We start from the raw sequence: 27155 nt of genomic DNA, 5'->3' as shown, positions 1-27155 counted from the left end.
TTTTCTGATATATCTTCTTGGGCAAGGGAGATGAAAGGGGAAAGAAACAATTGGGACTATATCAAACTATCAAGTGATTGCACAGCAAAGGAAACCATCAACAAAATGAAAAGATCACCTATGGAATAGGAGAACATATTTGCTAATCAGACATCTGATAAGAGGGTTATATCCAAAATTTATAAAGAACTCATACAACTCAACACCCAGATAATGAACAAGCCAATTAAAAAATGATGCCCTAACTGAGTTGGCTCAGTGGATAGAGTGTCGGCCTGCGGACTGAAAGGTCCCAGGTTTGATTCCGGTCAAGGGCATGCACCTTGGTTGCAGGCACATTCCCAGAAGGGGGGACCTGAAATGACACTTCTCCAAAGAGGAAATACAGATGGCCAATAGACATATGGAACATGAGTACTGTCATAAATTATTAGAGAAATGCAAATTAAAACCATAGTTAGATATCACCTCATACCTGTCAGAAAGGCTGTCATCAAAAATTCAACAAACAAGTGTTTTTGAGGATGTGGAGAAACGGGAATCCTGTGCACTATTGAAAGAACCTCAGATTGATGTAACCACTAAGGAAAACAGTATGAACACCCTCAAAAAAAAAGTTAAACTACAACTTCTTTATGACCCAGTGATTGAATTCCTGGGTATACCATATCCAAAGAAAAGCAAAACAGTAATTCAAAAGAATATATGCATCTTTATGTTCACTGCAGTGTTGTTTAAAATAGGCAGATTTGAAATTAACCCAAGTCCTATCAATAGACAATTGGATAAAGAAGTGGTACTTATGGTATACACAGTAGAATATGACACAGCCATTATAAAAATAATGAAATCTTACCATTTGTGACAGCCTAGCGAGATCTAGAGGGAATTATGCTCAATTAAATGACTCAGACAAAGACTAATACCATTTGATTTCACTGCTACATGGAAGCTAAAGAGCAACAAAAATGAACAAATGAAATTGAAATGGTCTCATGATGCAGTGAGCAGATAGATGATTGCTAGAGGAGAGGGAGGTTGAATGGTTGGATGAAAAAGGTGAAGGGGTTAAGATCTACTAATTGTTACTCACAGTAAGGTCCTGGGGATGTAAAGTACAGCACTGAGATATAGTCCATAATCCTATCTAATAATGAGGGGATATGCTAATTGACTGTCATGTCCTCAAAGATGGTGGCCCCCACAGCCACAAGATGGTGGCGCCCAGTCCCCTCAGCCCCACCGGGGCAGCAGGCATGTGGCACTGCCAGGCCCACCTGCAGGCAGGTCCGGCCATTCCACTCTCCTGCCTTCAGAGTCCCCCAGTCCCCTCAGCCCCCAGGGCTAGCCCGAAGCGCAGGCAAGCCTCAGATGGTGGCTGCCCAGCGGCACAGGCCAGGTAACCAGCGCCAGCCAAGGCTTGCACTGCTGGCAGTGGCAGCAGCAGAGGTGTGATGGGGGTGTCGCCTTCCCCTGATCAATGGGTTGCCTCCTGCCCCTGAGGGCCCCCAAACTGTGAAAGGGGGCAGGCCAGGCTGAGGGAATTTTTGTGCACCAGGCCTCTAGTATTTTAATAAATATGTATGGTGTCAGGAGGGTACTTGATACACTGAAGGCGGGCACATTGAAGGGTGTTGGATTATCTGGCCACTGTGCTGTGCACCTGAAATTACTACAAATGTTGAGCAGCCTTGGACAGTATGTCTCCCTTGGTTGAGCATTAGCCCATGCACCAGAAGGTTGTTAGTTCAGATTTCTGGTCAGGACACATGCCCAGATTGTGTGTTCTAATCCCAGTGGGAGTGGGTGAAGGAGGCAGCCTATGGATGTTTCTCTCTCTCATTAATGTTTCTTTCTTCCTCTCCCTTCCTCTCTTTCTATATATATAAAATAATCAACAAAAACAAAAAGTAGCATTGACCATAGAGTGTAATTGAAAAATAAATTTTTAAAAAATAGTGGATTTTGGTGTTGACATTTAAGCTGCTGAGGTCCAAATTGAAGTAAATGGAAGTTTGGGATTAGGGTGAATTCTGATTTTGTGATTATCTTATAAAACAAATCTTATTTGCAAAGCATTAGTGCAAATGTGAGGTGTATTTTGGCTATATTATTCTGATTTAAGTTTACATACATATTTATATTCTTTAAATATTGTTATCTTATCCTAATGCCTTAACAATATTTTTTTTTGTCTGAACCTCATGATTTTTCTTTTTCTGATTAGAAATTTCAGTTTTAACATCTATGTTGAGCTTAGAGATACCTTACAAATGACATTTTTCTAAGTGTCAGCTAAACTTAATCTATTTTTATAAAATTGCAAGTCAATATTATATGTTTACATCACTTAAGTATGCATTCCACTATACTATTAAAAACATTATAAGTAAAACTCTTATACTTTGAACTTGACCTTGCACTCTGTCTTACTCTACTTTTAAAGAGTATGCTTACCAGTCAGTCATCTTCTTCACAAACCTGCTTTTTCTCAGACAATCCAGAAAGACATTCACAGCCATGATATAATGGCACCTTTGTCAGGGGACTGGGGTTCCCACCTCTTTAATGCACATTTCATAAGCATTTGAGGGGCAGTGGTTCTTAGTTTTATGTTTTCTGCTTTAAAAGCACCAGAAAGTGAAGAAGATTACCTTTGGCAGTTTTGCTCCATGCCATCACTTTGTTGTCATTCTTAGAATATCTCAAAAGGTTTTATTAGGTAAAGGCCTCTATAAATTCCAGGTGTTGACCATATGTTCATCATTACATCCATAAGCAGAAAAAAAAAAAGGTTTTATTTTCAAAAATGACTTCCTTGTTCAGCAAATCCTGCAAACATTTGAGTACATAACTGAAAAATCTTTACGTAGCAAACTTACTTTGTGAACTAAATTCCAAGCCAAAGAACAATAAAACAATCTAACCCTATTTTCCCATTGCTCTACTGTGTCTGTGTAAAGTGTGTGTTTTTTTTTTTGTAAGATTTAGAAAAAAATAAATATGCAATTTATCCTCTTAGTTCACCTGAGGGCAGTGGAGTTGGGAGAAGTAGAATTCCTGTCTTATTAGTTTTATCATTGTTTAAGCATGGGTTTGTTCTCTCTTCCAACCATTAATAATTAGTTCAGTTCCAGGAGACCCCATTTTATAGTTCCATCTAGCTTTTTAATTTGTCATGCTAATGTGTGAGATGCCAATCCTGAAGACAGTAGAGAGTTAGTCATATGACTCTGGGTGTCCTGATTGAGTCCCATCCCAATTATTGTTTTCATTCACTTCCCTCTTTGGGCATTTTTGGAGGAAGAAGGAAACAGAGAAGAGGCAAGAAAGAAAGAACCAGAGATAGAGATAGAGATAGAGATAGAGATAGAGATAGAGATAGAGATAGAGATAGAGATAGAGATAGAGATAGAGATAGAGATAGATAGAGATAGAGAAAGAGGGAGAGGGAGAGGGAGAGGGAGAGGGAGAGGGAGAAAGGGAGAGAGAGAGAGAGAGAGAGAGAGAGAGAGAGAGAGAGAGAGAGAGAGAGAGGGAGAGAGAGAGAGAGAGAGGGAGGAGAAAGAGAGAGAGATTCACAAAGTTGACATGTAATTCGTTAAAATAGTAGATGTAGTTGGGAAGATTGGCAAATATAAATAAAATAATAGATAACTAATAACTTCAACATTTGATTCCATTGGATAATTTTTGTTTTTCAACTATAAAAAATGTACTTGTTTGAAATAAAGCTTTTAGTTTTTATTACAAGGCAAGGAAGCCTGTCTGTATATCAACTATATCCTACTCCTCAAATATTTTGTATTTAGCTATTAGCAAATTATACACTTGTATTGGAGGCACAAATTTTATTTAAGTTGAAAATCAACTGTCCTTTGAAATGAAATTATGAACTGAATTCTGACATTATGTTTAATGGTTCATTCTTGATGCACATATTAGTTTATTATAGTCCTTTGCCTATAATATATGCATAGTCAAATCTTGATTATATGAACTAATGGAGGAAATTTGAGAATAATGGGACAAATAATTGGAAGTGATGAATAATTCTGAAATGATTCATATTTGATGACAACATACTAGTAAGCATAATAATTATCTTCATTTTTTATCTGAAAAAATCTATAGGATTACTGATGAAAGAGCAAATCTTCTTTGTAAAAATATACTAGTAAATGCCTGCTTTCACCATTTTTACCCCTTGTATATCTTTTTGTTTCCATATCTAGATCCAGAAAGAGTATCACCCTTGAGTTAACACAAATATTAAATTTTTACCTTTCACTAAATCTGATTCTTATCTTTCGTAAGCTGTCCTTGTTTTTTTTTTTCAATTCTTCTCTCTTAACCTCTAACACATCACAGCCAAATAAGACAGGATTCATTCAAATAAATTATTAAAGAGAGCTTATTTGGATGATAACACTCTTGGTACATAAACATGTTTTAACTTTTTAAATATGAATTTTGATAGTACTGCTTTATAAATTTCCTTTTGTTTTAAATCTTCTAGTGACAAATCCTATAGTTTTATTCATAAATAATTATTGTATTTGCCCAAGAAATATTGTAGGAGGACACGCCCTTTACAGATAAACTCAAATTAAATATTTTTAAAGTTCACCACACCTAGTGATCTACATGCATTCTTAACCATTTAATAGACTTGGATTTCCTTGTGAGATTAGAAAATTAAACACAAAGCAGATAATAATAAATTAAAATCCGTGAGGCTTTTAGGCAATGATTTCTTTTTTCTTTTTTCTTTCTTTCTTTCTTTCTTTTTTTTTCTTTTCTACACCTTCTCTAGGATATCCAGGTAAGAGCGTGGAGTTTTGCATTTACTCAGTCTCAGGTGTGCAATGTACACCTGTTTTGCTTATTTATTCAGCTAAGCCTTCTGAAGAAGGGCAGTGGGTGTCATGACTCTTTTACATACTAAATGCACCCAGTGCCATGGATTACTGCATTGACCAATTCAAGAATGAAGCAATACAAGTGACATTTTCAAATTGTTCTCTGTATGTCAAAGAATGAAAAGAAAGTGGGCCCAAGTTTAGAGCAACAGGAGAAAGGCACAATGTTGAATAAGATGCCACTGAACAGACTCAGTCTGTCACTGAGTGACAGCAGCCACTGGCACAGTCCTAGGGCAACGATTCAATCAAGGATTTTTTTTTTCAGCACCAGCCACCAAATCCTGGCCCCACTGCCTCGGGGAGGACCTTTGAAAGTGCTGGACAAATAACTTTCTAATTCATTACCTTGAAAAGTAGTAATTTAAAAAGATGCACTTGCTTGGTCATCTATTTGTTTCTTAGAAAATAAAATTATCTTATGTTAAATAATATAAGTTTATTAACCACTACTTGTTTCATAAATCTTTTTTTATCTCCTCTCTCTCCTGCTGTTATTGCCAATTTAAAAAAAAAAAATATGGCATTCTGTCTCTGCTACAACTTTTGTCCTCTCTCAAATTTGTTCTAATTAAGGCAGATTTTCTTCAACTTGATTTCAATCATCACAACTACAATCTTGTTCATGACATGCACTCAAAGTAACTCAATGCTAACCAGAGTCCACTATAATTGGGAAGGAAATTATTCCCACTGGTGTTCCTTGCACCCAGAGCTAGAATTGACATTTCGCTGCACTCTGTGACATGGCCTCTCTACTGGAGAAGAAATAAAACGCATTTCCTACAAATAGGCAACAGGCACCTGACCTGTTGGATCAGGTTACATCAGGTTATGTTGTGTTAGGTGATGTGACATGCCCTGAAGTGACCCGAGGCAATGTCATTCTGTGTTACACTGGGGGAGCTGTGCTGCTCTTTATTAAACAACCATGGGAAGGCTTACCCACGGTGGCCACAAATCATTTACATGCCACCTCTGCAGAGAAGTGGGGAAATAGCTCTGCTCTGAATTTTTCATCCTAAGAGTCATTTCAGGAAACCAGAGAACACATGAGCTACAGAAGCCACACAGGTTTCTATTGTTTTTAAAAGTGGAGTTAAAAAGCTCAGGTACGTACACAAGAGAGGCGTGGGTTTACGTGACAAGGATCAAACATAGTCAGGAAACAACCCGTACTCTGAAGTTAAAATGAGAAATACTTCTGAAGTTAAAATGAGAAATAAAATGAAAAAATTGTTTTTAAAATAATTAAGTTTCAGATCAGTTTACCCAATTTTTGGTAAAATGTCAAGCCTATTCATAATAATCTTTCTGATGATTAAAATTTTTCTCTTGCCAGTCTGGTCTGGCTTAGTGTTGAGCATCAACCTGTGAACCAGGAAGTCACCTTTTGATTCCTGGTCCAGGGCACATGCCCAGGTTGCAGACTCGATCCCCGATAGGGGGTGTGCAGGAGGCAGCCGATTGATGATTCTCCCATCACTGGTGTTTCTATCTCTATCTCCCTCTCCCTTCCTCTCTAAAATCAATAAAAATATATTTTTTTAAAAAAGTTTTCTCTTAAAATTTAACATCATGTAATTTAGAAGCCTCAATTAAAATGTGTGATAAAAGTATGTCTTATGTGTTACACTTGGGATGATTTTTATTAAGACAGTGGCTCTCAGAAACTATATTAAATTATTACATCATATGATATTATGTAAAAGAAATCCATTGTGCTTGGTCAGTTTTTCTAATGATTTCAATAGCATTTTCCTATTGATATATCTTGCATATAACGTGTTTTAATTATCTGCATAAATAACTGAACAATATTGCATAAATCTACATAGGGATTTTGGAGTAATTAGTGGTGCACGGAACAAAATATAACCTTTCAGTTGTAGGCTGCCGTAAAGGAAATAGGTTAGAGAGGTTTTATGCAAATTAGAAGTGCTCTGTGTCGGAAGCCTAATTCTACTTTTTATTGTTAGACAAGTCAATACTGCTTCTTGCTGAAATTGTATATGAAAGGGATTGGTTTCCATAGATGAAAGGCATAATCTTGACAATGAGGCCATATAAGCTGAGTGGTTGAAGTACTGAAAAAGGATTTATTCGCTCTAATAGAGGATGTCTTATTAGTTTTATTAGTCACCACTGTTTGACCCACTAATATACTGTAAACTGAGTGAGTCACATGCATTGCAAACCAGGATGGAGCAGCATTGTGGCCATTTAGAATAAATGTAATCTCATATGAAGGACATTTCAAATGCAAAGAATTTAGGACCATATCTTATCCTTTGGTTTTCTACTTATTCCATAAGAATTACTTGAATATAGAGAATCTTATTATCGTTTTTTTTTAATCTTACATTTTGTGACAGCAAGGGTGAACCTGGAGAGTATTATGCTAAGTGAAATAAGACAGTCAGAGAAAGACAAATACCATATGATTTCACTTATATGTAGAGTCGTATAAACAAAATAAACCAACAAAGTAGAAACAGGCTCATGGATACAGAAAACAGACTGACAACTGTCACAGGGGAGTGTTGGGAAAATGTGTGAAAAAGGTGAAAGGATTAAGCAAAAAGCAAGCAAGAAAACTCATAGACACAGACAACAATATGGTGATAACCAGAGGAAAAGTGGGCAAGATGGGTAGAAGAAGACAAAGCAGAGAAAAATTGTGATAGGAGACTTAACTTAGAATGGTGAACACACAATACTGTATACAAATGATGTATTACAGAATTGAACACTTGAAACTTATTTTATTAACCAATACCACCTCAATAAATTCAATAAAAATTAAAAATAAAAGCATTTAATATTTAGGTAATTAGAATTTTAAAATATCAAATGTAATGTTTAGCTTCTCTTTGTAATCAGCACAACTTATATGTAAGAAGAAATGTAAAACAAAGAATTGTAACATCATAGAAATTTATGAGAATAAAAGAATATTAAACAGAAGTTTCAGTAAATCTAAATCATTTTGTTTTACTTTTTATTTTTAGTTGATCATGATTTCCTCTAATTTAATAATGGGATAGATTAAGAATGATTGCTATATAAAACTAATATTGCTATGAAGAAAATTCTAGAAACCATAAAATTGTAAATATAAAAGAAGTAAGAAACAATGCCCAACCCCTTAATCTGTATCATAGCATTGCAGGGTGGATTAGGTAGCTGCTCTGACTCCTACCTATTATGAGGATATGCTTTTCAAAACCGACTGCTGATTATTAATTTTTTGGTCACATGTATTTACAATAAATTTATTGACTGCTTACATTAATAATTTCTGTTGTTTTCAAGTAATAATCCTGACTAAACATTATATTCCTTAGTTTATAACAAGAACAAATACTTATAAAAATATGTAATATGTATACCAATAAAATTTTCTGAATTAAAAGTTAAATGAAATTTAAAGAAATAGAAGTGTGTAAACCAGTGAAAAAGATTTAAATATAAGGAATCATGTCATTGGAAAATACTATATTCATTTATTAGCTCATTAATGAAATACTTATTAACCCACGGTATTTTAAGAAACATTCAGGCAACTGGAAGTATGAAGCAAAGTAAGAAAAAGTGTTGGATTCTAGATATATTTTAAAAAGTAAATAAACATAACTTGCTAATGGATTTGATGTGGATCTAAGAATAGCTAGACTTCAATAATTTGTTTTGGCAATTAAATGTTTGATATGCCTAAATACTGAGATTTGGAAAAATAAAGAAACAAGAAATATAGAAATCAAGAGTTTGGATTTAAATTTGTTTTGAGATGCCAATGAGATATCTAAGTGGAAATGTTAAAGAGGAAGTTGAGTGTTCAGTTGCCTATTGGACAGGAGCTTGTGAGAGAGAGAGTAATGGTCCCCCAAAGATGTCCTGCTCCCCTAGGTTCTGTAAACATGTTAGGGCACATAGCAAAATCAACTAAGATTGCTAATCAACTGACCATACAATAAAGATATCATTCTGGATTAGCATGGCTGGGCCACAGTAATTACAAAAGTCTGTAATGTCTAATTGGGAGGCAGAAGAGACATTGTCAGACTAACATCATGTGAGAAAGACTAAACTGGCCACTGCTAGTTCTAAAGACGAAGAGAACAGCCAAACAGAAAGGGAGTGAAAAGACAAGGCAAGAGATTCTTCCTTCGAGTCTCCAGAAAGAATGCAGGCTGCCGCCAACTCCTTTTTACTCCAATGAGGCCTATTCAGACTTCTGCCCTCCATTAACCTAAGATAATCTTGCCTTGCTTTATTCATAAAGCTACAGGTTAGACTTTGAGGACCAAGTCCCTATGTAGCTACTTCAAAGAAAATAAAAAGAAATTTACAAATTACCTGATGTTTCAACAATAAACCCAAAATGGATTAAAAACCTAAAATGTAAGACTTGAAACCATAAAATTTCTTGAAGAAAACATAGGCATTAAAATCTTGGACGTTTCTCATAGCAGTACTTTTCTGATATATCTCCTTGGGCAAGAGAAACAAAAGATGAACAAATGGCACTACATCAAACTACAAAGTATTTACACAGCAAAGGAATCCTCAACGAAATGAAAAGACAACCTATTGAATGGGAGAATATATTGCCAATAAAATATCTAATAATGAGTTAATATTCAAAATAAATAGAGAACTTATAGAACTCAACACACACACACACACACACACACACACACACACACACACACACATCTCCATAAATAATACAATTAAAAGTGTTAGAAAAAGTGTCTATCTGAATAGACACTTCTCCCAATAGGATATACACATGTCCAATAGACATATGAAAAGATACTCAATATCACTAATCATCAGAGAAAGACAAATTAAAACCACATCTGTCAGAATGACTATTACCAATAAATCAACAAACAACAATGTTGGTGAGAATATGAAGAAAAGGGAATCCTAATACACTGCTAGTGGAAATACAGATTGTTCCAGCGACTGTGGAAAATAGTATGGAGTTTCCTCAAAAAAGTAAAAGTGGAGATATATTGGAAATTTATCAGTAGAAACCTGAAACATTGATTGGAAAGATTATAGATATCCCTATGTTATTGCAGTGCCTTGTGGAAGCAGCCCAAGTGATCATCAGTAGATGAGTGGATAAAAAAACTGTGGTACATTTACACAATGGAATACTACTCAGGGGAAAATCTTATCCTTTTCAACAGCATAGATGGACCTGGAGAGTATTATGCTAAGTGAAAAAAACCAGTCATATAAATCAAATACCATATGATATTACTTATATGTGGAATGTAATGAACCAAATGAATAAGAATACAAAATAGAAAAAGACTCATAGATCAGAGAATAGACTGACAGCTGTCAGATGGGACGGGTTCCGGGGGACTGGGGGAAAAAAAGGCAAAGGGATTAAGCAAAATAAAAACAAAAACAAAAACTCATAGACACAAACAGTATGTTGACTACCAAAGAGAAACAGGAGGTGGGGGCAGTCAGAAGAGTGTAAAGGGGAGAAAGTTGTGACAGAAAGAGACTTGACTTTGGGTGGTGATCATGTACTGTTGATGTGTTATAGCAGTGGTCGGCAAACTCATTAGTCAACAGAGCCTAATATCAACAGTACAAAGATTGAAATTTCTTTGATTTAAATTTCTTTTGAGAGCTGAAAACCGACTTCTGTGCATGGGTCATGAAGTTTCAATCACACTGTACATGTGCGCCTGCACGTGGTATTTTGTGGAAGAGCCACACTCAAGGGGCCAAAGAGCTGAATGTGGCTTGCAAGCCACAGTTTGCTGACCACTGTGTTATAGAATTGTACATTTTAAACCAATATAATTTCATTAATCTATGTCCTACTTGATATTTGAGAGTTACATATTTGGGAGCAAGTTGGTGCTGTCAGATAAATGAACAATACACACATTCACACAAAAACAACAACTAAACAACAGGAAAATAGGTAGTTGCATTTCCAAGTTACAAAAAGGTTGTATGTAAAAGAAAATATGATCATAATATACTACATAGCTTGACCTTTAGCAACATTTACTATGTATAGCAATGCAAACATCAATTATTTAATTAACAAAAAGTGTGGTATATTAGAAGAATAAAGGAAGGGAAAGTGTGTTAGCAGTAGATGGCTGTTGTAAACCTAAAACAGAAAGAAAACTAAAACTAAAAAAATCAAGAAGTAGCAAATTAAATATACCTTTAGGGATATGCAGGTAACTACAAAGATAAATAAAGCATTTAAAAATGATTACCACTGGGGAATGGGATAATTGAAGTTCATTATATTGAATAGATGCAAGAACTATATGCTAATTAAAAAAATCCTCTACATCTATTACTTTGATAAAAATCAAAATTATATATAAGAAGAGTTAGAAATAGTGAAAATAAATATTGGAGTTTATAGCCAGGAAAGATGTTTCCTGGATATCAGTAGGTATGGGCTATGTCAGTGTTAATCAAGATAATCCAGTAGGCAATTATCTAAAATAGCACAATGTAACAACATGAAAAATTTTAATACTAAAAAATATGTTAATAAAAATAACATTATAGTACTCATAACATGACATGACTAATGGCAGAAAATATTTTATAATAGTACTGTGTTCCTCCTTACAGACATAAGATTATCTTACAAAATATTTTAGGAGAATTTTTTTTTCTCTGAAAAGTATTTGTGTATTCCTCTATAAAAACTGAGGTCATTAAATCACCTGAGTATTAGGGAAACATTGATTCAAAGAAAAGGGTTCTCTCTGGACATAAGCTTCACCTGTAAGATAAAGAAATAAGCTAGCCAAAACTGGTTTGGCTCAGTGGATAGAGCGTCGATCTGTGGACTGAAGGGTCCTGGGTTCGATTCTGGTCAAGGGCATGTACCTTGGTTGCGGGCACATCCCCAGTTAGAAGAATGAAGGAAGGTAATTAAGATGATACTTTGCAAATAGGTGCAGGAGAATCAGTAAGTTTGTAAAAATAAACTAATCAATTTATTAACAGTTCTTAAGAAGCATCCAAAGTTCCTTCCAGGAACTCTTACCATTTGCAAGTCCAGCATGGATGGACTTGGAGAACATCATGCTAAGCAAAATAAGCCAGTTGGAGAAAGATAATATCACATCACTGTGGAATATAATGAACAACATAAACTGATGAACAAAAATAGATTCAGAGTTATAGAAACATGGAACAGACCATCCAGCCTAAGAGGTTAGGTGAGGAGGGGGAATAAAAGATCAGCCAAAGGACTTGGACACATGCATATGAGCATAACCAATAGACATAGACAGTACGGGGGTGAGGGCATGTGCTGGGGTGGGAGTAACTGGGGAGAAGTCAATGGGTGGGGGAGACTTATGTAATACATTAAACAATAAAGAATTTTTAAAAATAAATAAAGTTCCTTCCAGCTCCAGTATCAAATTTAATGATATTCAGGTATAAATATCTATTTTCTGTATGTCAATCTGATCCCTACTACAGGGCAAGAGCTATGTCTAACTTAACTTTGCACAGTGTATGGAACAGCATGATAAATAGAAAGAATGCCCTTGTGATTTATTGTCCAAACTGAGACATTTCAACGGAAAGAAAGGGGGGTGCTATTAAGAATTAAAGGCATACATTATGACTGGTTGAGAACAAAGTGAATGTAGGGTCACACCACACAGAGATGACATCTTAGGTAATGAAACAATACCTCAACCCCTGGATAGTGATCATGAAATAAGCAACTGTGTAGGTTTTTAAAGCTTACCTAATTGATGAACATCTGGTGGCAGTGAGTCAGCCATCAAAAATCAATTATACTCAATGACATGCATCTGAGCCATACTGCACCAATCTTTTCACCCTTATTAGATCCACAGGTTCCTTAATAAACACATAGAACTACTCAAGCCAGTGCCTTTGAACTTTGTGTGGCTGGAAATGAATTTCAACAGTGGATTTCCCCTGATTTATAGTGAAGAGAATTCCTGTTGATCGACCCTTGACTGTTGACAAGTCAAGAGACTAGGCAGCAGTTTGAATAAAGCTTCAAATTCAAGGGTAACCAGGGCATTCACTTTCCTGTGTAACTCTTCAGGATACCATAATCTTATATAATAAATAGGGAATATGCAAATTGACTGTCACATCCTCACACAAGATGGCCACCCCATGTGGTCACAAGATAGCTGTGCCCAAGTAGTCACAAGACGGCTATCCCCATGTCATCATAAGATGGCCATCCCCATGTAATCACAAGATGGCCACCAGAAGATGGCTAGCAGGGGAGGGCAATTGTGGGTGATCAGGCCAACAGGGGAGGGCAGTTAGGGATGACCAGGCCTGCAAGAGAGGGCAGTGGGAGAGACCAAGCCAGCAGGGGAGGGAAGTTGGGAGAAACCAGGCCAGCAATGAGGGTTGACCTGGCTGGCAAGGGAGGGCAATTAGGGGTGACTGGGCTGGCAAGGGTGGGCAGTTGGAAGCAATAGGGCTGGCAGGGGAGCAGTCAGACATTGATCAGGCTGTCAGGGAACTAATTAGGGTGTGATCAAGCTGGCAGGTGGAAACAGTTAGGGGCAATCAGGCATGCAAGCAGTTGGGAGCCAGCAGTCTCAGATTGTGAGAGGAACATTCCCCTAGGGGTCCAAGATTGCAGAAGGTACAGCTGAGCTAAGGGATACCGCCCCCCCCTCCCTCCAGTGCACAGATTTTGTTCACTTGGTCTCTAGTATCCTAATATATAAAAACCCTGGGTTAGTCACATCCACATTGACTGGGAGGCTTGACCAACCTGAAGTCAGTCCTACAGTCAGTGCTGGTGACACAGTGCTGACTACTGAGGGGTTGTGAATCATGCCCAGAGAGAGGGCTGAAGAGAGAAGCAGGTCTGATTTGTATCCTCTATGGCAGCTGTTGATCAGCACTTGACTCTCTCTTTAGTTGGGGCCTGGTCAGTAGTTGCACCTTCATTTCTGTCCAGGTCTCCATGGGGGCTGCTGATCAGCCCTGCCTTTCTGATCAAGCCTTATTGATAGGCTCAGAGATGCTGAATGGCATAGAAACTGACCAATCAGAACCAAATCTGGGTCAACTGTGAGGAGCCAATGGCTGCCTAAGAGGCAGATCTTTTGACACGGACTGGCATAGAAACCGACCAATCAGAACAAAATTGGCTGGCAGAGGAGGGCAGTTGGGGGTGAAATCAGGTTGGTAGGGGAGGGCACTTAGTAGTGATCAGGCAGGCAGAGGCAGTTAGGGGCAATCAGGCCTGCAGAGGAGGGCAGTTGGGGACCATCAGGCCTGCAGGGGAGCAATTAGGTGTTAATCAGGCTGTCAGGGAAGTGATTAGGGGGTGATCAGGCTGGCAGGCAGAAGTGGTTAGGGGCAATCAGGCAGGCAGGCAGGCAGGCGAGCAGTTAGGAGCCAGCAGTCCAAGACTGTGAAAGGGATAACGGGCAGTTAGACATCCCTCAAGGGGTCCCAGATTAGAGCGGTGCAGGCTAGGCTGAGGGACAAACCCCCTACCAGTGCAAAAATTTCATGCACCGGGCCTCTAGTATATCATAAATAGCAGCAGTTGGGTAATAAAACAGAAAGGAAATGATAGTGATCAGGGACTAGTTGTAGGGTGTGATAAAGAAATTAAAAATTAATAATTAAAGTAAGAGTGCAACTGCAGAGTTGGGTGTGGAAAAGAAATAATTTTTTTATACAAATCTCAGCTCAGAAGTTGGATATATTTCTGTTTGGGAAGTTTAATCTGTAGCATACTCCAGAGAAAAATCAGTGAAGAAAATATTCTCCTCTTAATCTAAAAACATATCACTAGGAATAAGTGTGATGAGGGGATAGGATGGACCTGGTGTCTACTACCCTGAGGACAGCCAAAATCTCCTAATTAGAGAAACCCTTAATTTAAGAGTATCATAAATTTAATAACAATCAGGGGTATCTGGAATAAGTTCTAGACTTTTGTCAGGCTATGAAAGCTAGAAGTCATTGTGCAGAGGTAATTTAATGAGAAGATAAAAATGACTTTAAAAATAACTCACCGAAACCGGTTTGGCTCCGTGGTAGAGCATCGGTCTGCGGACTGAAGGGTCCAGGGTTCGATTCCGATCGGGGGCATGTACCTTGGTTGCGGGCACATCCCCGGTGGCGAGTGTGCAAGAGGCAGCTGGTCGATGTTACTCTCTCATCGACGTTTCTAGCTCTCTGTCTCACTCCCTTCCTCTCTGTAGAAAATCAATAAAATATATTTTTTTAAAAAATAACTCTACATCAATACTCATCAAAGAACATGTTCTAGATCCAAAATGCTTGAGAAATATAGGAGTATGGTTGTTATTGGGTCAGGTTGTATAATATATACAATAAGATAGTATATATTACCTCCTGGTATCTAAAGATTAGTCACAACAAATGATTTTTTTCATGAGTTTTAGAATAAATATGAACAGAATATGTGTGAAATGTCATGAAATAGATAGACATAAAAATGGGATCTCTTCTACAGGTATAGTTTGTTTTACATGACTTTGGTATATAGATCAGTGCATATTTTTAAACATAAAATATGTGGGAGGGTTAATTAACTTCGTACTTCAAACATTTTTTCTCCATTTAAAACTGTACTGTATAATGACTTCCTATTTGAATTAAAATTTAATTCTTAAAATTTGGAGCATCATCCTGTACACTGACGGGTTGCAGGTTCAATCCCTGGTCAGGGTGCTTAAGGGAGGTAGCCATTCAATGTCTCTCTCTCTCTCTCTCTCTCTCTCTCTCTCTCTCTCTCTCTCTCTCTCTTTTTCTTCTTCTTCTTCTTCTTCTTCTTCTTCTTCTTCTTCTTCTTCTTCTTCTTCTTCTTCTTCTTCTTCTTCTTCTCTATCCCTTCTATCTCTCTCTCTCTCTATCCCTTCATAACTCTTTAAAAATCAATGAAAAATATATATTTTAAAGTGAGGATTTAAAGAAAAATGGAAAGAACCTTAGAGATTATTTAATCCAAATCCCCTTCTTTATAGTTGAAGTTATTGAGGCCTTGAAGGATGACTCCAGACTTACCTCAGATCATAAACCTTTATTAATTGAGATAGGACTTCCGAAGCCAATCTCCTGGCTCCAAATTTACTACTAATTTTTTTCCAACTGTTTACAACTATATGGCTTATATTTCATATTGGCATGTTTATAAAGAGCTAAGCTTGATTATAGCAAAATACAACTTAAACCTATATTGACTCAAGAACTGAAATATAAGCAAACTAACACTTGTTAAGCCACTTCACTCCTCTTTCTTTTAATGGGCTTAATAATCCATCATTTTACCTTTTTAATTTCTTCCAATGCTCAGTAACACAAATGTAACAGAGATATATAATCTTATGACTATGTACATTACTGTAATATTCATGTGCATATATATTTAAAATTTACATTGTAAAATATAATTTTATATTAGGATGTATCTAGAAAAATGAGGTCAGACTTCTTCATTTGATAGTCAATGCATATATGAAAATTTTATAAGCTACCATTCATAAAATTTATAATTTGCATTTATGTTAAATAGCTAGATGTTATCGTACTGCTTTCAGTGGTTGCATTTTCAGCAGTTTTTGAAACTACCTGCTCATTCATCAGAAGACACATTTAAATTTTACTCCCGTCCTAGAAATAATAATTTTATCATAATACTTTATTGTATGGTGTGACTTCTTCTGACATCTGTTGCTATGGAACAGAATAGTACCCAGAGTGTCAAAGAGGGTGTTTTCTATTTTACTCATCCTGAAAAGATGGGCCAGAGAGTCCCACAACACATAAATATGTGAAAATCTTTATATGAAGTTGTCCACCAGAGACTTGTCAGTGGGCTCAACCATATTGGATCTGGCAGTCTTTCTACTGGGACAGTATTTGCCTTGAAGTACTATCTTTTCTCTTTTTCAATGTCAGCCTTAAGGCTCTTACGCAACATATGTTCATTTCATGTCTTAGAGATATTGCTTCTGGTATTGCAAATGTGTTACCACATTGAGCTTTTTTGTAAAACAGATGGTACATATTAAGGTCTCTGTTTCTTGTACAATTTCTGTAACAATGGCACTGCATTCCTCATGTTGACAAAAGTATCATCGGCGTCATGCAGTGCAGCCCTAGATTATGTCAGGATGGTAAATGAACACTTCAGACAGAGAGATAAATGATGAAGGTGCAGCAAACCACTTAGAGAATTCAAACTGAAATTATTCTCTTAAAACTTTAGTTAGGATATACCTAGTGCTTTTCCTCTTTTGACTCTCTCTGTCAAATGGCTTTTCAAGTAAAACAATAGCATATCTACAGAATAGTTAACTTGCAGAAATGAGGTTATGAAGTAGACTTCCCCAGCCGCAGTCAATCCAATATATGTCAGTGTAAGTGATATCTTAACATAAACTCCTATTGTATAATTTTTGGGAAACCCATCTAGCTCTAACTAGAATCAATCTAAAAAGCCAGGCTAGCATTAGGGTTAAAAATCAGATTGGGATTTACCTAAATAAGCTTATGGCATTAGCTATGATCCATAAACTATTCATTTTGAATATTCTATAATGCTCACTAAAGGGAATAATTGTTGAAAGCAATGCTTAGATTCAGCAAATCTGTGAATTTGGACATTTATGTTTCTATCCATCACATGCCTTTGTCTATAAAAGTGACTTCTAATCACTGCCTGAAAGTTGGATACCAATATTCAGAATGTTCCTGACTTTTCTTAGGGGACAGAAGGCTAAAATTTCTAGTTTTGCCATCTAAACATGGCAATTTTGACAGGAAACAAATTCCCATAGTAAATATCTGGAAAGACTCGTAGTAGGGTGAGTGGCAAGTCAGCCAGAAATTTAAGACAGGTGGATGTCTGCACACATCTCTGTCTTACTAGGAAACTATAAATACATACAGGGAGATGCAAGGGAATACAGCGGAAATTAACAGGCACAAGAGACATTTGAGGATTGGATGAACATTGAATTTATTCTTTAACTCACACACAGAAGGTGGAAGACTATGTACTTGGAACATTTTAAAACAATATCATGGATTGCCTCATAAGTGATGCAATCACAAGAGAAACCAGAATAAAAAGTTAAAACAGTTGAGCCGAAAGATCAGCAATCACAAAATAAACAGGAGAAAGATTCTGAAGCCTACTAAAACTACAAAAACTAAAAATTAAAAAAACAAGATCTAATCAACAAAACGATACTCAAAAAATTAATTACAAATTGGGAACTACTAAAATATATCATCTAAAATGTTTAGATTTCAACCAAGATTTAGGAGGAATTTGAAGAAATAGCAATTTGTTATCCGTACACATTTCACTAGAAACTATTTCTAATTTACCTTAATATACATTTTAGCTTTAACTTTATTAACTTTAAGTAATTTTCATTTTGCAATGACAGTCATTCCATTTATTTATTTATTTATTTATTTATTTATTTATTTATTTATTTATAGAGAAAGAGACTTCAGTGTGAGAGAGACCCATCAATTGGTTGCCTCCCGCACATGGCCAACAAGGGCCAGGGATTGAGCCTACAGAGGAGATACATGCCCTTGAGGGGTAATGGAACCCATGATCCCATGCTCTAAGCACTGAGCAAAACTGGCAGCCCTGGACTTTCATCCTTTTGTGCATTCATTCATTTATTACACAGCTAATCATTTAGGAAAAAAGAACACCCTATGGACTTTGCACACCTTAAATATTACTATATATTTGTGTGTGTTCATATGCTTTTGTGAAATTATTATTACTTTTCATTGTTAGAGTATCACAGATATCCTCCTTCCCCTCTCTCCCCTACAAAAAGCTACTGCCCTACCCCAAGCCTTCTCCACCACAGGCTATGCATATAAATTATTTGATTAATCTGTCCCCAGTGGATAGGGCATCAGCATGCAGACTGAAGGGTCCCAGGTTAGATTCTATTCCAGTCAAGGGCATGTACCTTGGTTGTGGGCGCATCCCCAGTGGAGGGTGTGCAGGGGGCAGCTGATCGATGTTTCTCTCTCATCAATGTTTCTAACTTTCTATCCCTCTCCCTTCTGCTCTGTAAAAAATCAATAAAAATATATATATTTTAAATGATTAGGTTTATCTCTCCTGCCCTACCCATTTCCCTTGAGATCTTCCAGTCTATTCTAGGCTTCCATGTCTCTGGAATTACTTTGTTCTTCAGTTTATTTTATTAGATTCTACATATAAGTAAAATCATATATTTGTCATTCTTTAACTGGCTTATTTTGCTTAGCACAATAGTCAGCAAACTCCTTAGTCAACAGAACCAAATATCAATCGTACAATGATTGAATTTCTTTTGAGAGCCAAATTTGTTAAACTTAAACTTCTTCTAACACCACTTCTTCAAAATAGACTTGCCCAGGCCGTGGTATTTTGTGGAAGAGCCACACTCAAGAGGCTAAACATCCGTATGTGGCTCACAAGCCTCAGTTTGCCAACCACTGGTTTAGCATAATAGTCTCCAGGACCATCCATGATGTCCAAAAGGTAAGAGATCCTTCTTTTTTTACAGTCATGTAGTATTCCATTGTGTAAACATACCACTGTTTGTTTGTTTTTTAGCCACTCATCTACTGATGGACACTGGGGCTGATTCCAGGTCTTAGCTATTGTAAATAATGCTTCTATGAACATAGGGTGCATATATCCTTTCTGATTGATGTTTTGGAATTCTTAGGATACAGACCCAGAAGTGGGATTGTTGGGTCAAATAGAAGTTCCACTTTTAATTTTTTGATGAAAGTCCATACTGTTCTCCACAGTGGCTGAGCTAGTCTGCATTCCCACCAGCAGTACATTAGGATTTCCTCTTCTCCACATCCTCACCAGCACTTCCTTGTTGAGGTAATGATGATAGTTATTCTGGCTGGTGTCAGGTGATACCTCATTGTCATTTTAATTTGCATTTCTGATGATTAGTGACAGTGAGCATTTTTTCATGTCTGTTGACCATCTGTATGTCCTCTTTGGAGAATTGTCTATTCAAGTCATTTGACCATTTTTTTTTTTTTTAAATTTAAGTATTTGCTTAACTTGAGGTTTTGTAAAAATAAATTTTGACACAGATTGTTATTCAAGAAGATGACAAAGGAGCAGTGAATAAAATTGTTGTATTTGAAAAAAAAAATAGTGATTCTTTCCTCAGGAAAGTTGTGATATAAAACTCGTTTTATGCTCAAGAATATATGGGATATAAATTTTCTATTTTTACCTTTATTCTTTTTTTTTAAATTAAATTATTATCTGCTTACATATTTTAACATTGCCTCCCCTCCCATACATACCCTCCCTCCCCAGAGTTTTGTGTCCATTGGTTGCACTTATATGCATGTATACAAGTCCTTCAGTTGATCTCTTATCTCCCCCAGATCTCCCTACCCTCCCCGCTGTAATTTAACGGTCTGCTTGTTGCTTTACTGTCTTTATATCTGCATTTGACCATTTTTTAATTGGAATGTTTGTCTTCCTCTTTTTGAGTTGTTTGGGTTGTTTATATATTTTGGAGATTTGTCTCTTATCATATCTATCATGGATGAATATGTTCTCCCATACAGTGGATTCCCTTTGCATTTTGATGATGGTTTCTTTTACTGTACCAAAGATTTTTAGACTGATGCAGTCCCATTTGCTAAATTTTCCCTTTGTTTCTCTTGCTTTAGGAGATGTTTGGGCAGAGGACAGATTTTTGTTAGCAGTCACTCATTCACCTGAGGCTTGGATGGAGGGAGGATGATCTAAGCTGGAGTTGCCTGAGGAGAAGCTCGGGTGGGAAGCATTAGAGTGAGACATGGAACAGCAGCAGCTGGGAGAAATGTTATTGGTCTTCACCACCCCATACTACAGTGGCCATTTTTCCTGAGAAGCACCAGCCTCTCCCAGCAACCAAAGCTTGGAAGACTACAAGTACCCCACCCTCAGAGATACTGCTTGCCCCACCCTCTGAAATTCCACTGGCCCCACCCTGCATCTTGACTACTGCTGAGGAGACAACGGGCTTGAGCAGTACCCTGGGAAATCAGTGACTGGCCTTGGCGTAGGCCATCTCCCTCACTGTCCAGGGAATCTGACTGGTGTTTTGCCCTCACTGGAGAGCTGATACAATCTCCCAGCTTCAAGTAGACCCCACTTGAGTTCATACATGGAGCTCTGTGAAGGACAGGGAAATATTCTGAAACTGTCTCATGATTGGCTCTGGGAGGGGGAAACATATCCACCATCTTCCCTGAAATCTGAATGGCACCTCCCCTCATGGAAGACCCAGAGGTCTCATACTCCTAACCCAGCCAAAAACCCTTTCAGAAGCAGCTTTTTCAGTGACTAAGACTGACAGCTGCCCAGCAAGCAGGGACAGAGCCTGAGAAGCCTTGGGACATTTGCTGACAAATCCTTCAGCTCTGATCTGTTCGCAGGCCAGCCCAAAAGGGCACCTTGATCAAGCACAACAGCTCACATGATATGGTCAGTGTTGAGCCTCACATTTAGCCAGCCTGAGAGGAGAGCCCAGCCACAAATGGGACAACAACAATCAAAACATAATTATAAAAGGGGAGCCTAAATAACCCACACAAGGGACATTCATTGAGCAACCAGCTCATGAGATCATAGAGACTGCACCACTGGGCCCCACAGAATACTGACTACATAAGGCCACCCTTGGAGACGGCAGGCCTTGTGGTTAGATCTACTACATAGAAGCGAATACAAGGAGAAGGCAAAAATGGGATATAAAAGAAACAGCCTCTAAATGAAATAAAAGGAGAAACTAAAAAAAAGTGGTAAAAAATAATGCAGGCAATTTATCAGATACAGAGCTCAAAGTAATGGTTAAAAGGAAGCCCAAGAGAGTCTAAATCAGGATAAACACAAAGAGACCTACTCTAAGACATCATTACAATGACAAATGTTAAAGACAAAAAAAAAAAAAAAAAAAATCACAAAGGCAACAAGAGAGAGATAGCAATCCTATGTAATAAAGAACTAATATGCAAATGGCCATCATGCCCTTGCACCCTCACACCAGGGCCAGAGGACCTGAGGCCAGACTGGGGACCTGAGGCCACGCACCCTGCCTGGCAGAAATTGATGGGGGACCTTGAGGCTGTGCCCACCCCTGCCCTGCCCTGAAGGGCTTGACAGGGGTAGGGCTGGCTGGGTCTGGGTCTCCTGTAATTTTGAGGCTCCGCATGTGGACGGGGACTTGACTCTGGGTCCACAGTTTGCCCCATACTCTGACAGGAGGGAGATTTTCATATAGATTTTACTATTATTACTACTTATTGAGGTATAATTTTCATACCATAAAATCCACATTTACTTTAAATGTACAGATTACCAATTTGTAGTAAATTGCCAAATTGTACTATTATCACCACAATCCACTTTTCAGACATTTTCATCATTCCAATAAGATCTTCCTGCCCATTTGTTGCTGAATTTAATTTTTACCTTAGCTTTAAGCTAATTTTATTTTCTGGCTCTAGAAATTTTACTTTATTAAACACTTTTATAAATTCATTCATAAACTATATTGTCTTTTGTGTTGGCTTCTTATATTTAGTATATTGTTTTTCAGGTTCATCCACATTATAGAATATGCCAGTTTTTCTTTCCATTTTTTTCAATTTAATTTTGAAAGAAAGTATAATAGTAACTGTAAAATATGACAAATATAAACCAAAAAATAAAACTGCAGATTGACCTCATCTTTATTTATTTATTTATTTATTTAATATATTTTATTGATTTTTCTTTGGCCCCCTCCCTCCCTCCCATACATACCCTCCCTCCCCAGAGTTTTATGTCCATTGGTTGTACTTATATGCATGTACACAAGTCTTTCGGTTGATCTATTATCTCCCCCAGATCTTCCTCCCCTCCCCACTGTAATTTGACAGTCTGCCTGTTGCTTTACTGTTTCTATATCTGTCCCTTGGTTCATCAATTTATAATGTTCTTTATCATCCACAAATGAGTGAGGTCATGTGGTGTTTCTCTTTCATTGATTGGCTTATTTCACTCAGCATGATGTTCTCCAATTCCATCCAGGTTGCTGCAAATGATGAGAATTCCTTCTTTTTTATGGCAGCATAGTATTCCATTGTGTAGATGTACCATAGTTTTTGGATCCAATCATCTGCTGACGGGCACCTAGGCTGTTTCCAAATTCTGGCTATTGTAGGTTGTGCTGCTATGAACATAGGGGTGCATATATCCTTTCTGATTGGTGCTTCTAGTTTCTTGGGATAAATTCCTAGAAGTGGGATTACTGGGTCAAATGGGAGTTCCATTTTCAGTTTTTTGAGGAAACTCCACACTGTTCTCCACAGTGGTTGCACCAGTCTGCATTCCCACCAGCAGTGCACGAGGGTTCCTTTTTCTCCGCAACCTCGCCAACACTTGTCGTTTGTTGATTTGTTGATGTTGGCCATTCTGATAGGTGTGAGATGGTACCGCATTGTTGTTTTGATTTGCACCTCTCGGACAATTAGTGACTTTGAGCATGTTTTCATGTGCCTTTTGGCCTTCCTTCTGTCTTCTTTTGAAAATGTTCTATTTAGGTCCATTGCCCATTTTTTAATTGGATTATTCATCTTCTTTTTATTTAGTTGTATAAGCTGTCTGTAGATGTTGGAGATTGACCTCATGACCTCATCTTTAAATATAAAAAAAAAAAAAAATTTAAATTTTATCAGGGAGTGTTAAAAAATAAAAAAATATTTACAAATAGTATCCCACTATCTTATTAATAGAATGCATGATTAAAATACATGTAATACATGTGATTATGTTCCTGAATACAGAAAAGTATTTGAAAAAAATTTAACAGCATTTATTTAAAGCACTCAATCAAATAAAGATCAATGAATATTTTTAATATGATAAAATCTACTGTATACACATCTACCTGAAAGCCAGTCAATTCTTGTGAAAATACTGGAGGCTTTCCAACTAAAATCAGGAATAAGACAAGGATACCTACTATCTTTATTTTATCATATTTGGGAGGATATTTGCCAAACCACCAACAATCATAGATTGGCATGGGGGTGACTTTTCAGAATACATGATTACATATTTGTAAAACTGAAAATTATCAACAGAAAAACCATTGAAAAATAAGAATAATAAATACATTTCAGGTGCATTAGTTTCTATTTCTGTTGTAACAAATCATCAAAACATAATATCTTAGAACAACAAAAATGTATTATCTTGTGGTTCTGGGTCTCACTAGGTTAATGTCTAGGTGTTGGCCTAGATACATACCTTCTAGGAACTCTAGGAAAATCTGTTCCTTTGCCATTTCCCGCTACTATAACTCACTCTCATTCTTTTTTTTGTATCCCTTCTATCTTCAAAGCTGGAAATAATAACTGAGGTATTTCCTACATCCTACCACTCTAATAACGATGTTCCTGCTCCCCATTCCCATTCTGCCCAGACTCATGTAATTACACTGGCCCTACTTGTGTAACTAGGATAATCTCCTGAAGTTAAGGTCAGTTTAGGGTGAACTAAATTCTATCTGCAACCTCCATTCTTTTTTTCCAATTAGCCTAACATATTCATAAATTCCAAGGATTCTAATGCAGGCACCCTTTGGGGGGATGAAGGGGAAATTAGTTACTCGTGCAGATTATAAAATTAACATATAAGATCAAACATATTCATATATAAAAGCAAAGTGGGAGAAAAAATAAGAAAAGCAGTTTGAGGAGTAGAAAGAAGAAGGGGAGAAGGAGGAAATAACAAAATAAAAGTCTCAATTTATCCTAACAAAAAGAAAAAATGCATATATATATTTAATAAGAAATATATAAAACATGTATGAGGAAACTAGAAATAATCATAAAAACACAAAGCAGACTTAAAACAAATGGAAATCTTAAATGTATTCAAAGAATATTTAACATAAAAGTAGTAGCTCATCTTAAATTAACTTATATATTTAATATAACGCCAATAACCACCCCCCCCCAAAAAAAAGGACAGCTGAGACATAGAAGACATATATTCCTATATGCTATCAGTACAATATGGAGTCAATTAAAATCTTCACTGGAATCCAAGATGGTAGTGAAGTAGGTAGAAGTTACACTCACCTCTGCCCAGACCAAACTGGAATTACACATAACATATAGAACAATCAACCTGAATAACCAACGGACTACTAGCTGAGCAGAAGTCTTACAACCAAGGATTTACAGAAGAAGCTACATAGAGATGGTAGGGAGGGCAGATAGGTGAAAAGGGCTGGTCCCATACCCACTTTTGGCAGCTGAGAAACTGGAAGGCTCTCTCAGCTGCAAGGACCCCCAGAGAAACACAGAGTCTCAACCCCAAGACAGACTCCCTAGCCCAGAGCACCAGAGCTGTGAAGACAGGACCACATAACATCAGGTTGTGAAGAAAATCAGTGAGGATTATATCCACCAGAGAGAAATGGGAATTTTCTCCAAACTCCGAAGCCCTCCTTTAAGGTCCAATGCATAAAATCTCATTAGCAGCTAATCACAGTGGGGTTCAGCTGAGGAAACATGGTTCAGAGCAAACTAAAGTTGTTTGGGAAGAGAATGGGTTGTGTCTGTGTGGAGAGAGCTGATGGAACAGTTACCAGAGTCCTTGTCCTGAGTTCTTATTCTACACTGCCTACTGATACCATCTTTCCTGGGTCAAGCACATACCTCCAGATGGTATCAGGCTGATGGAATGCAATAGCCTCACCCTCCAAACTCCCTGTCACCCCACTAGGGCCAAACTCATGCCCTACAAATTTTACCTGATGTAGAGGTATGTGAGTGTCAGAGGCTACTTGTGTGGCTCAGAGATTGGGCCCTATCCCCCAGTTCCTGTGAGACATATCAGTACAGCCCCCACTTGAAAAAGTCTAACAGCCACACCTTCCCAACTCCTATTGGCCCTACCTTTCCAAATTAGAGGTATCGAGGAAATCTAGCCAGAAACACAGCTAGACTGAGTGGCATGACTTTGAGGTGGAGGCCATTTTTCCTTCACATTACTGACTGGGCAAAGCCCTCCAATCACATGGGCAAATATTAGGGCCTGGTGAACTTTGCTGGCTTTCCCTGAGACCCCACACCACCACAAAGGTCAGCAGGCACCAGGCACCAGGTACCAGGCAGGTGACAGCTAGACTTATTGTCCCCTGGGATCTTGCTGAGTGACCTCAAACACAGTGCTGGCACCAAGTTTGAATATATCACTCTAATGAACACTTATTATCTCTACCTGGTGACTCACAGATAACCTACCTCATGCACCTAGAGTTCTTATCACCAGGGGTTCTTTCAGTGGCTGAGCCTAACAGACAACTGGCAGGCAGAAGGCAGGAGGGGGTGGCTATCAGGGTACCTTGGGCCTTTTCTGATCTCCTTGGGCTCATTGATGGTGGAAATCAGCCTTGGTATATACCTTGGCCCTACCCATGCACTGCCAGGCACACCAGAGACAGCCACAAACTATGGATTGCTTGGTAGCACCACACAGGTAGCCCAAGTCCAGCCATAGGCAAAATCTCACAGTCACTTGTACTGGAGACCTCTCAAGAAGCCCCAAATCAAAACATCTGGTGGTGGGCTTCAGGCTACATCAAAGCAGGGCCCAAAAGTTTTATAAGCTGCACATCCAAAGAGAAATCTTGGAAGGCATCAGATATAGCTGAGGCAAATTCAGATTTGTGTGGTCAGCATCCTCACAGAAGCTCATACAATTTGGTCACAGTCAATTTTGACAGTCAGCCATCTGTGAATTGACACCACACATGGATGGGCCAGCAGAAACCAAAACTCAACTATGCCGGGGTTGACCAGATGACCCTGAGCAATGGATGAATAGATTTCTCTGACATATGTTTCTGGGAAGGGGCTGGTTTGCATTAGGCACCAAAAACAACCCCAATCGCCTGCCTCCTTAGGCTTTTATTGTAACAACATCTTGAACTAAAATTAACCTCTAGATACAATCAGCAGGATAAGTATCTTGGAGAAAGCACATGTTTCTACAATGTTGGGTTTAAAGACTAAACATAGAGATTCCAATAAAACATCCAGGGGGCTCAGACTTGGAAAAGTCAAGGTAGGGCTTCCACCTTTGACAAGGTCCCCCTAGAAGCCCCCAACCTT

This window comes from Pipistrellus hanaki, assembly GCF_964339955.1.
Source record: "Pipistrellus hanaki genome assembly, chromosome: 10".
Taxonomy (NCBI): Eukaryota; Metazoa; Chordata; class Mammalia; order Chiroptera; family Vespertilionidae; genus Pipistrellus; species Pipistrellus hanaki.
The sequence above is the reverse complement of the archived record's forward strand: the minus strand, read 5'-3'. Positions refer to the sequence as shown.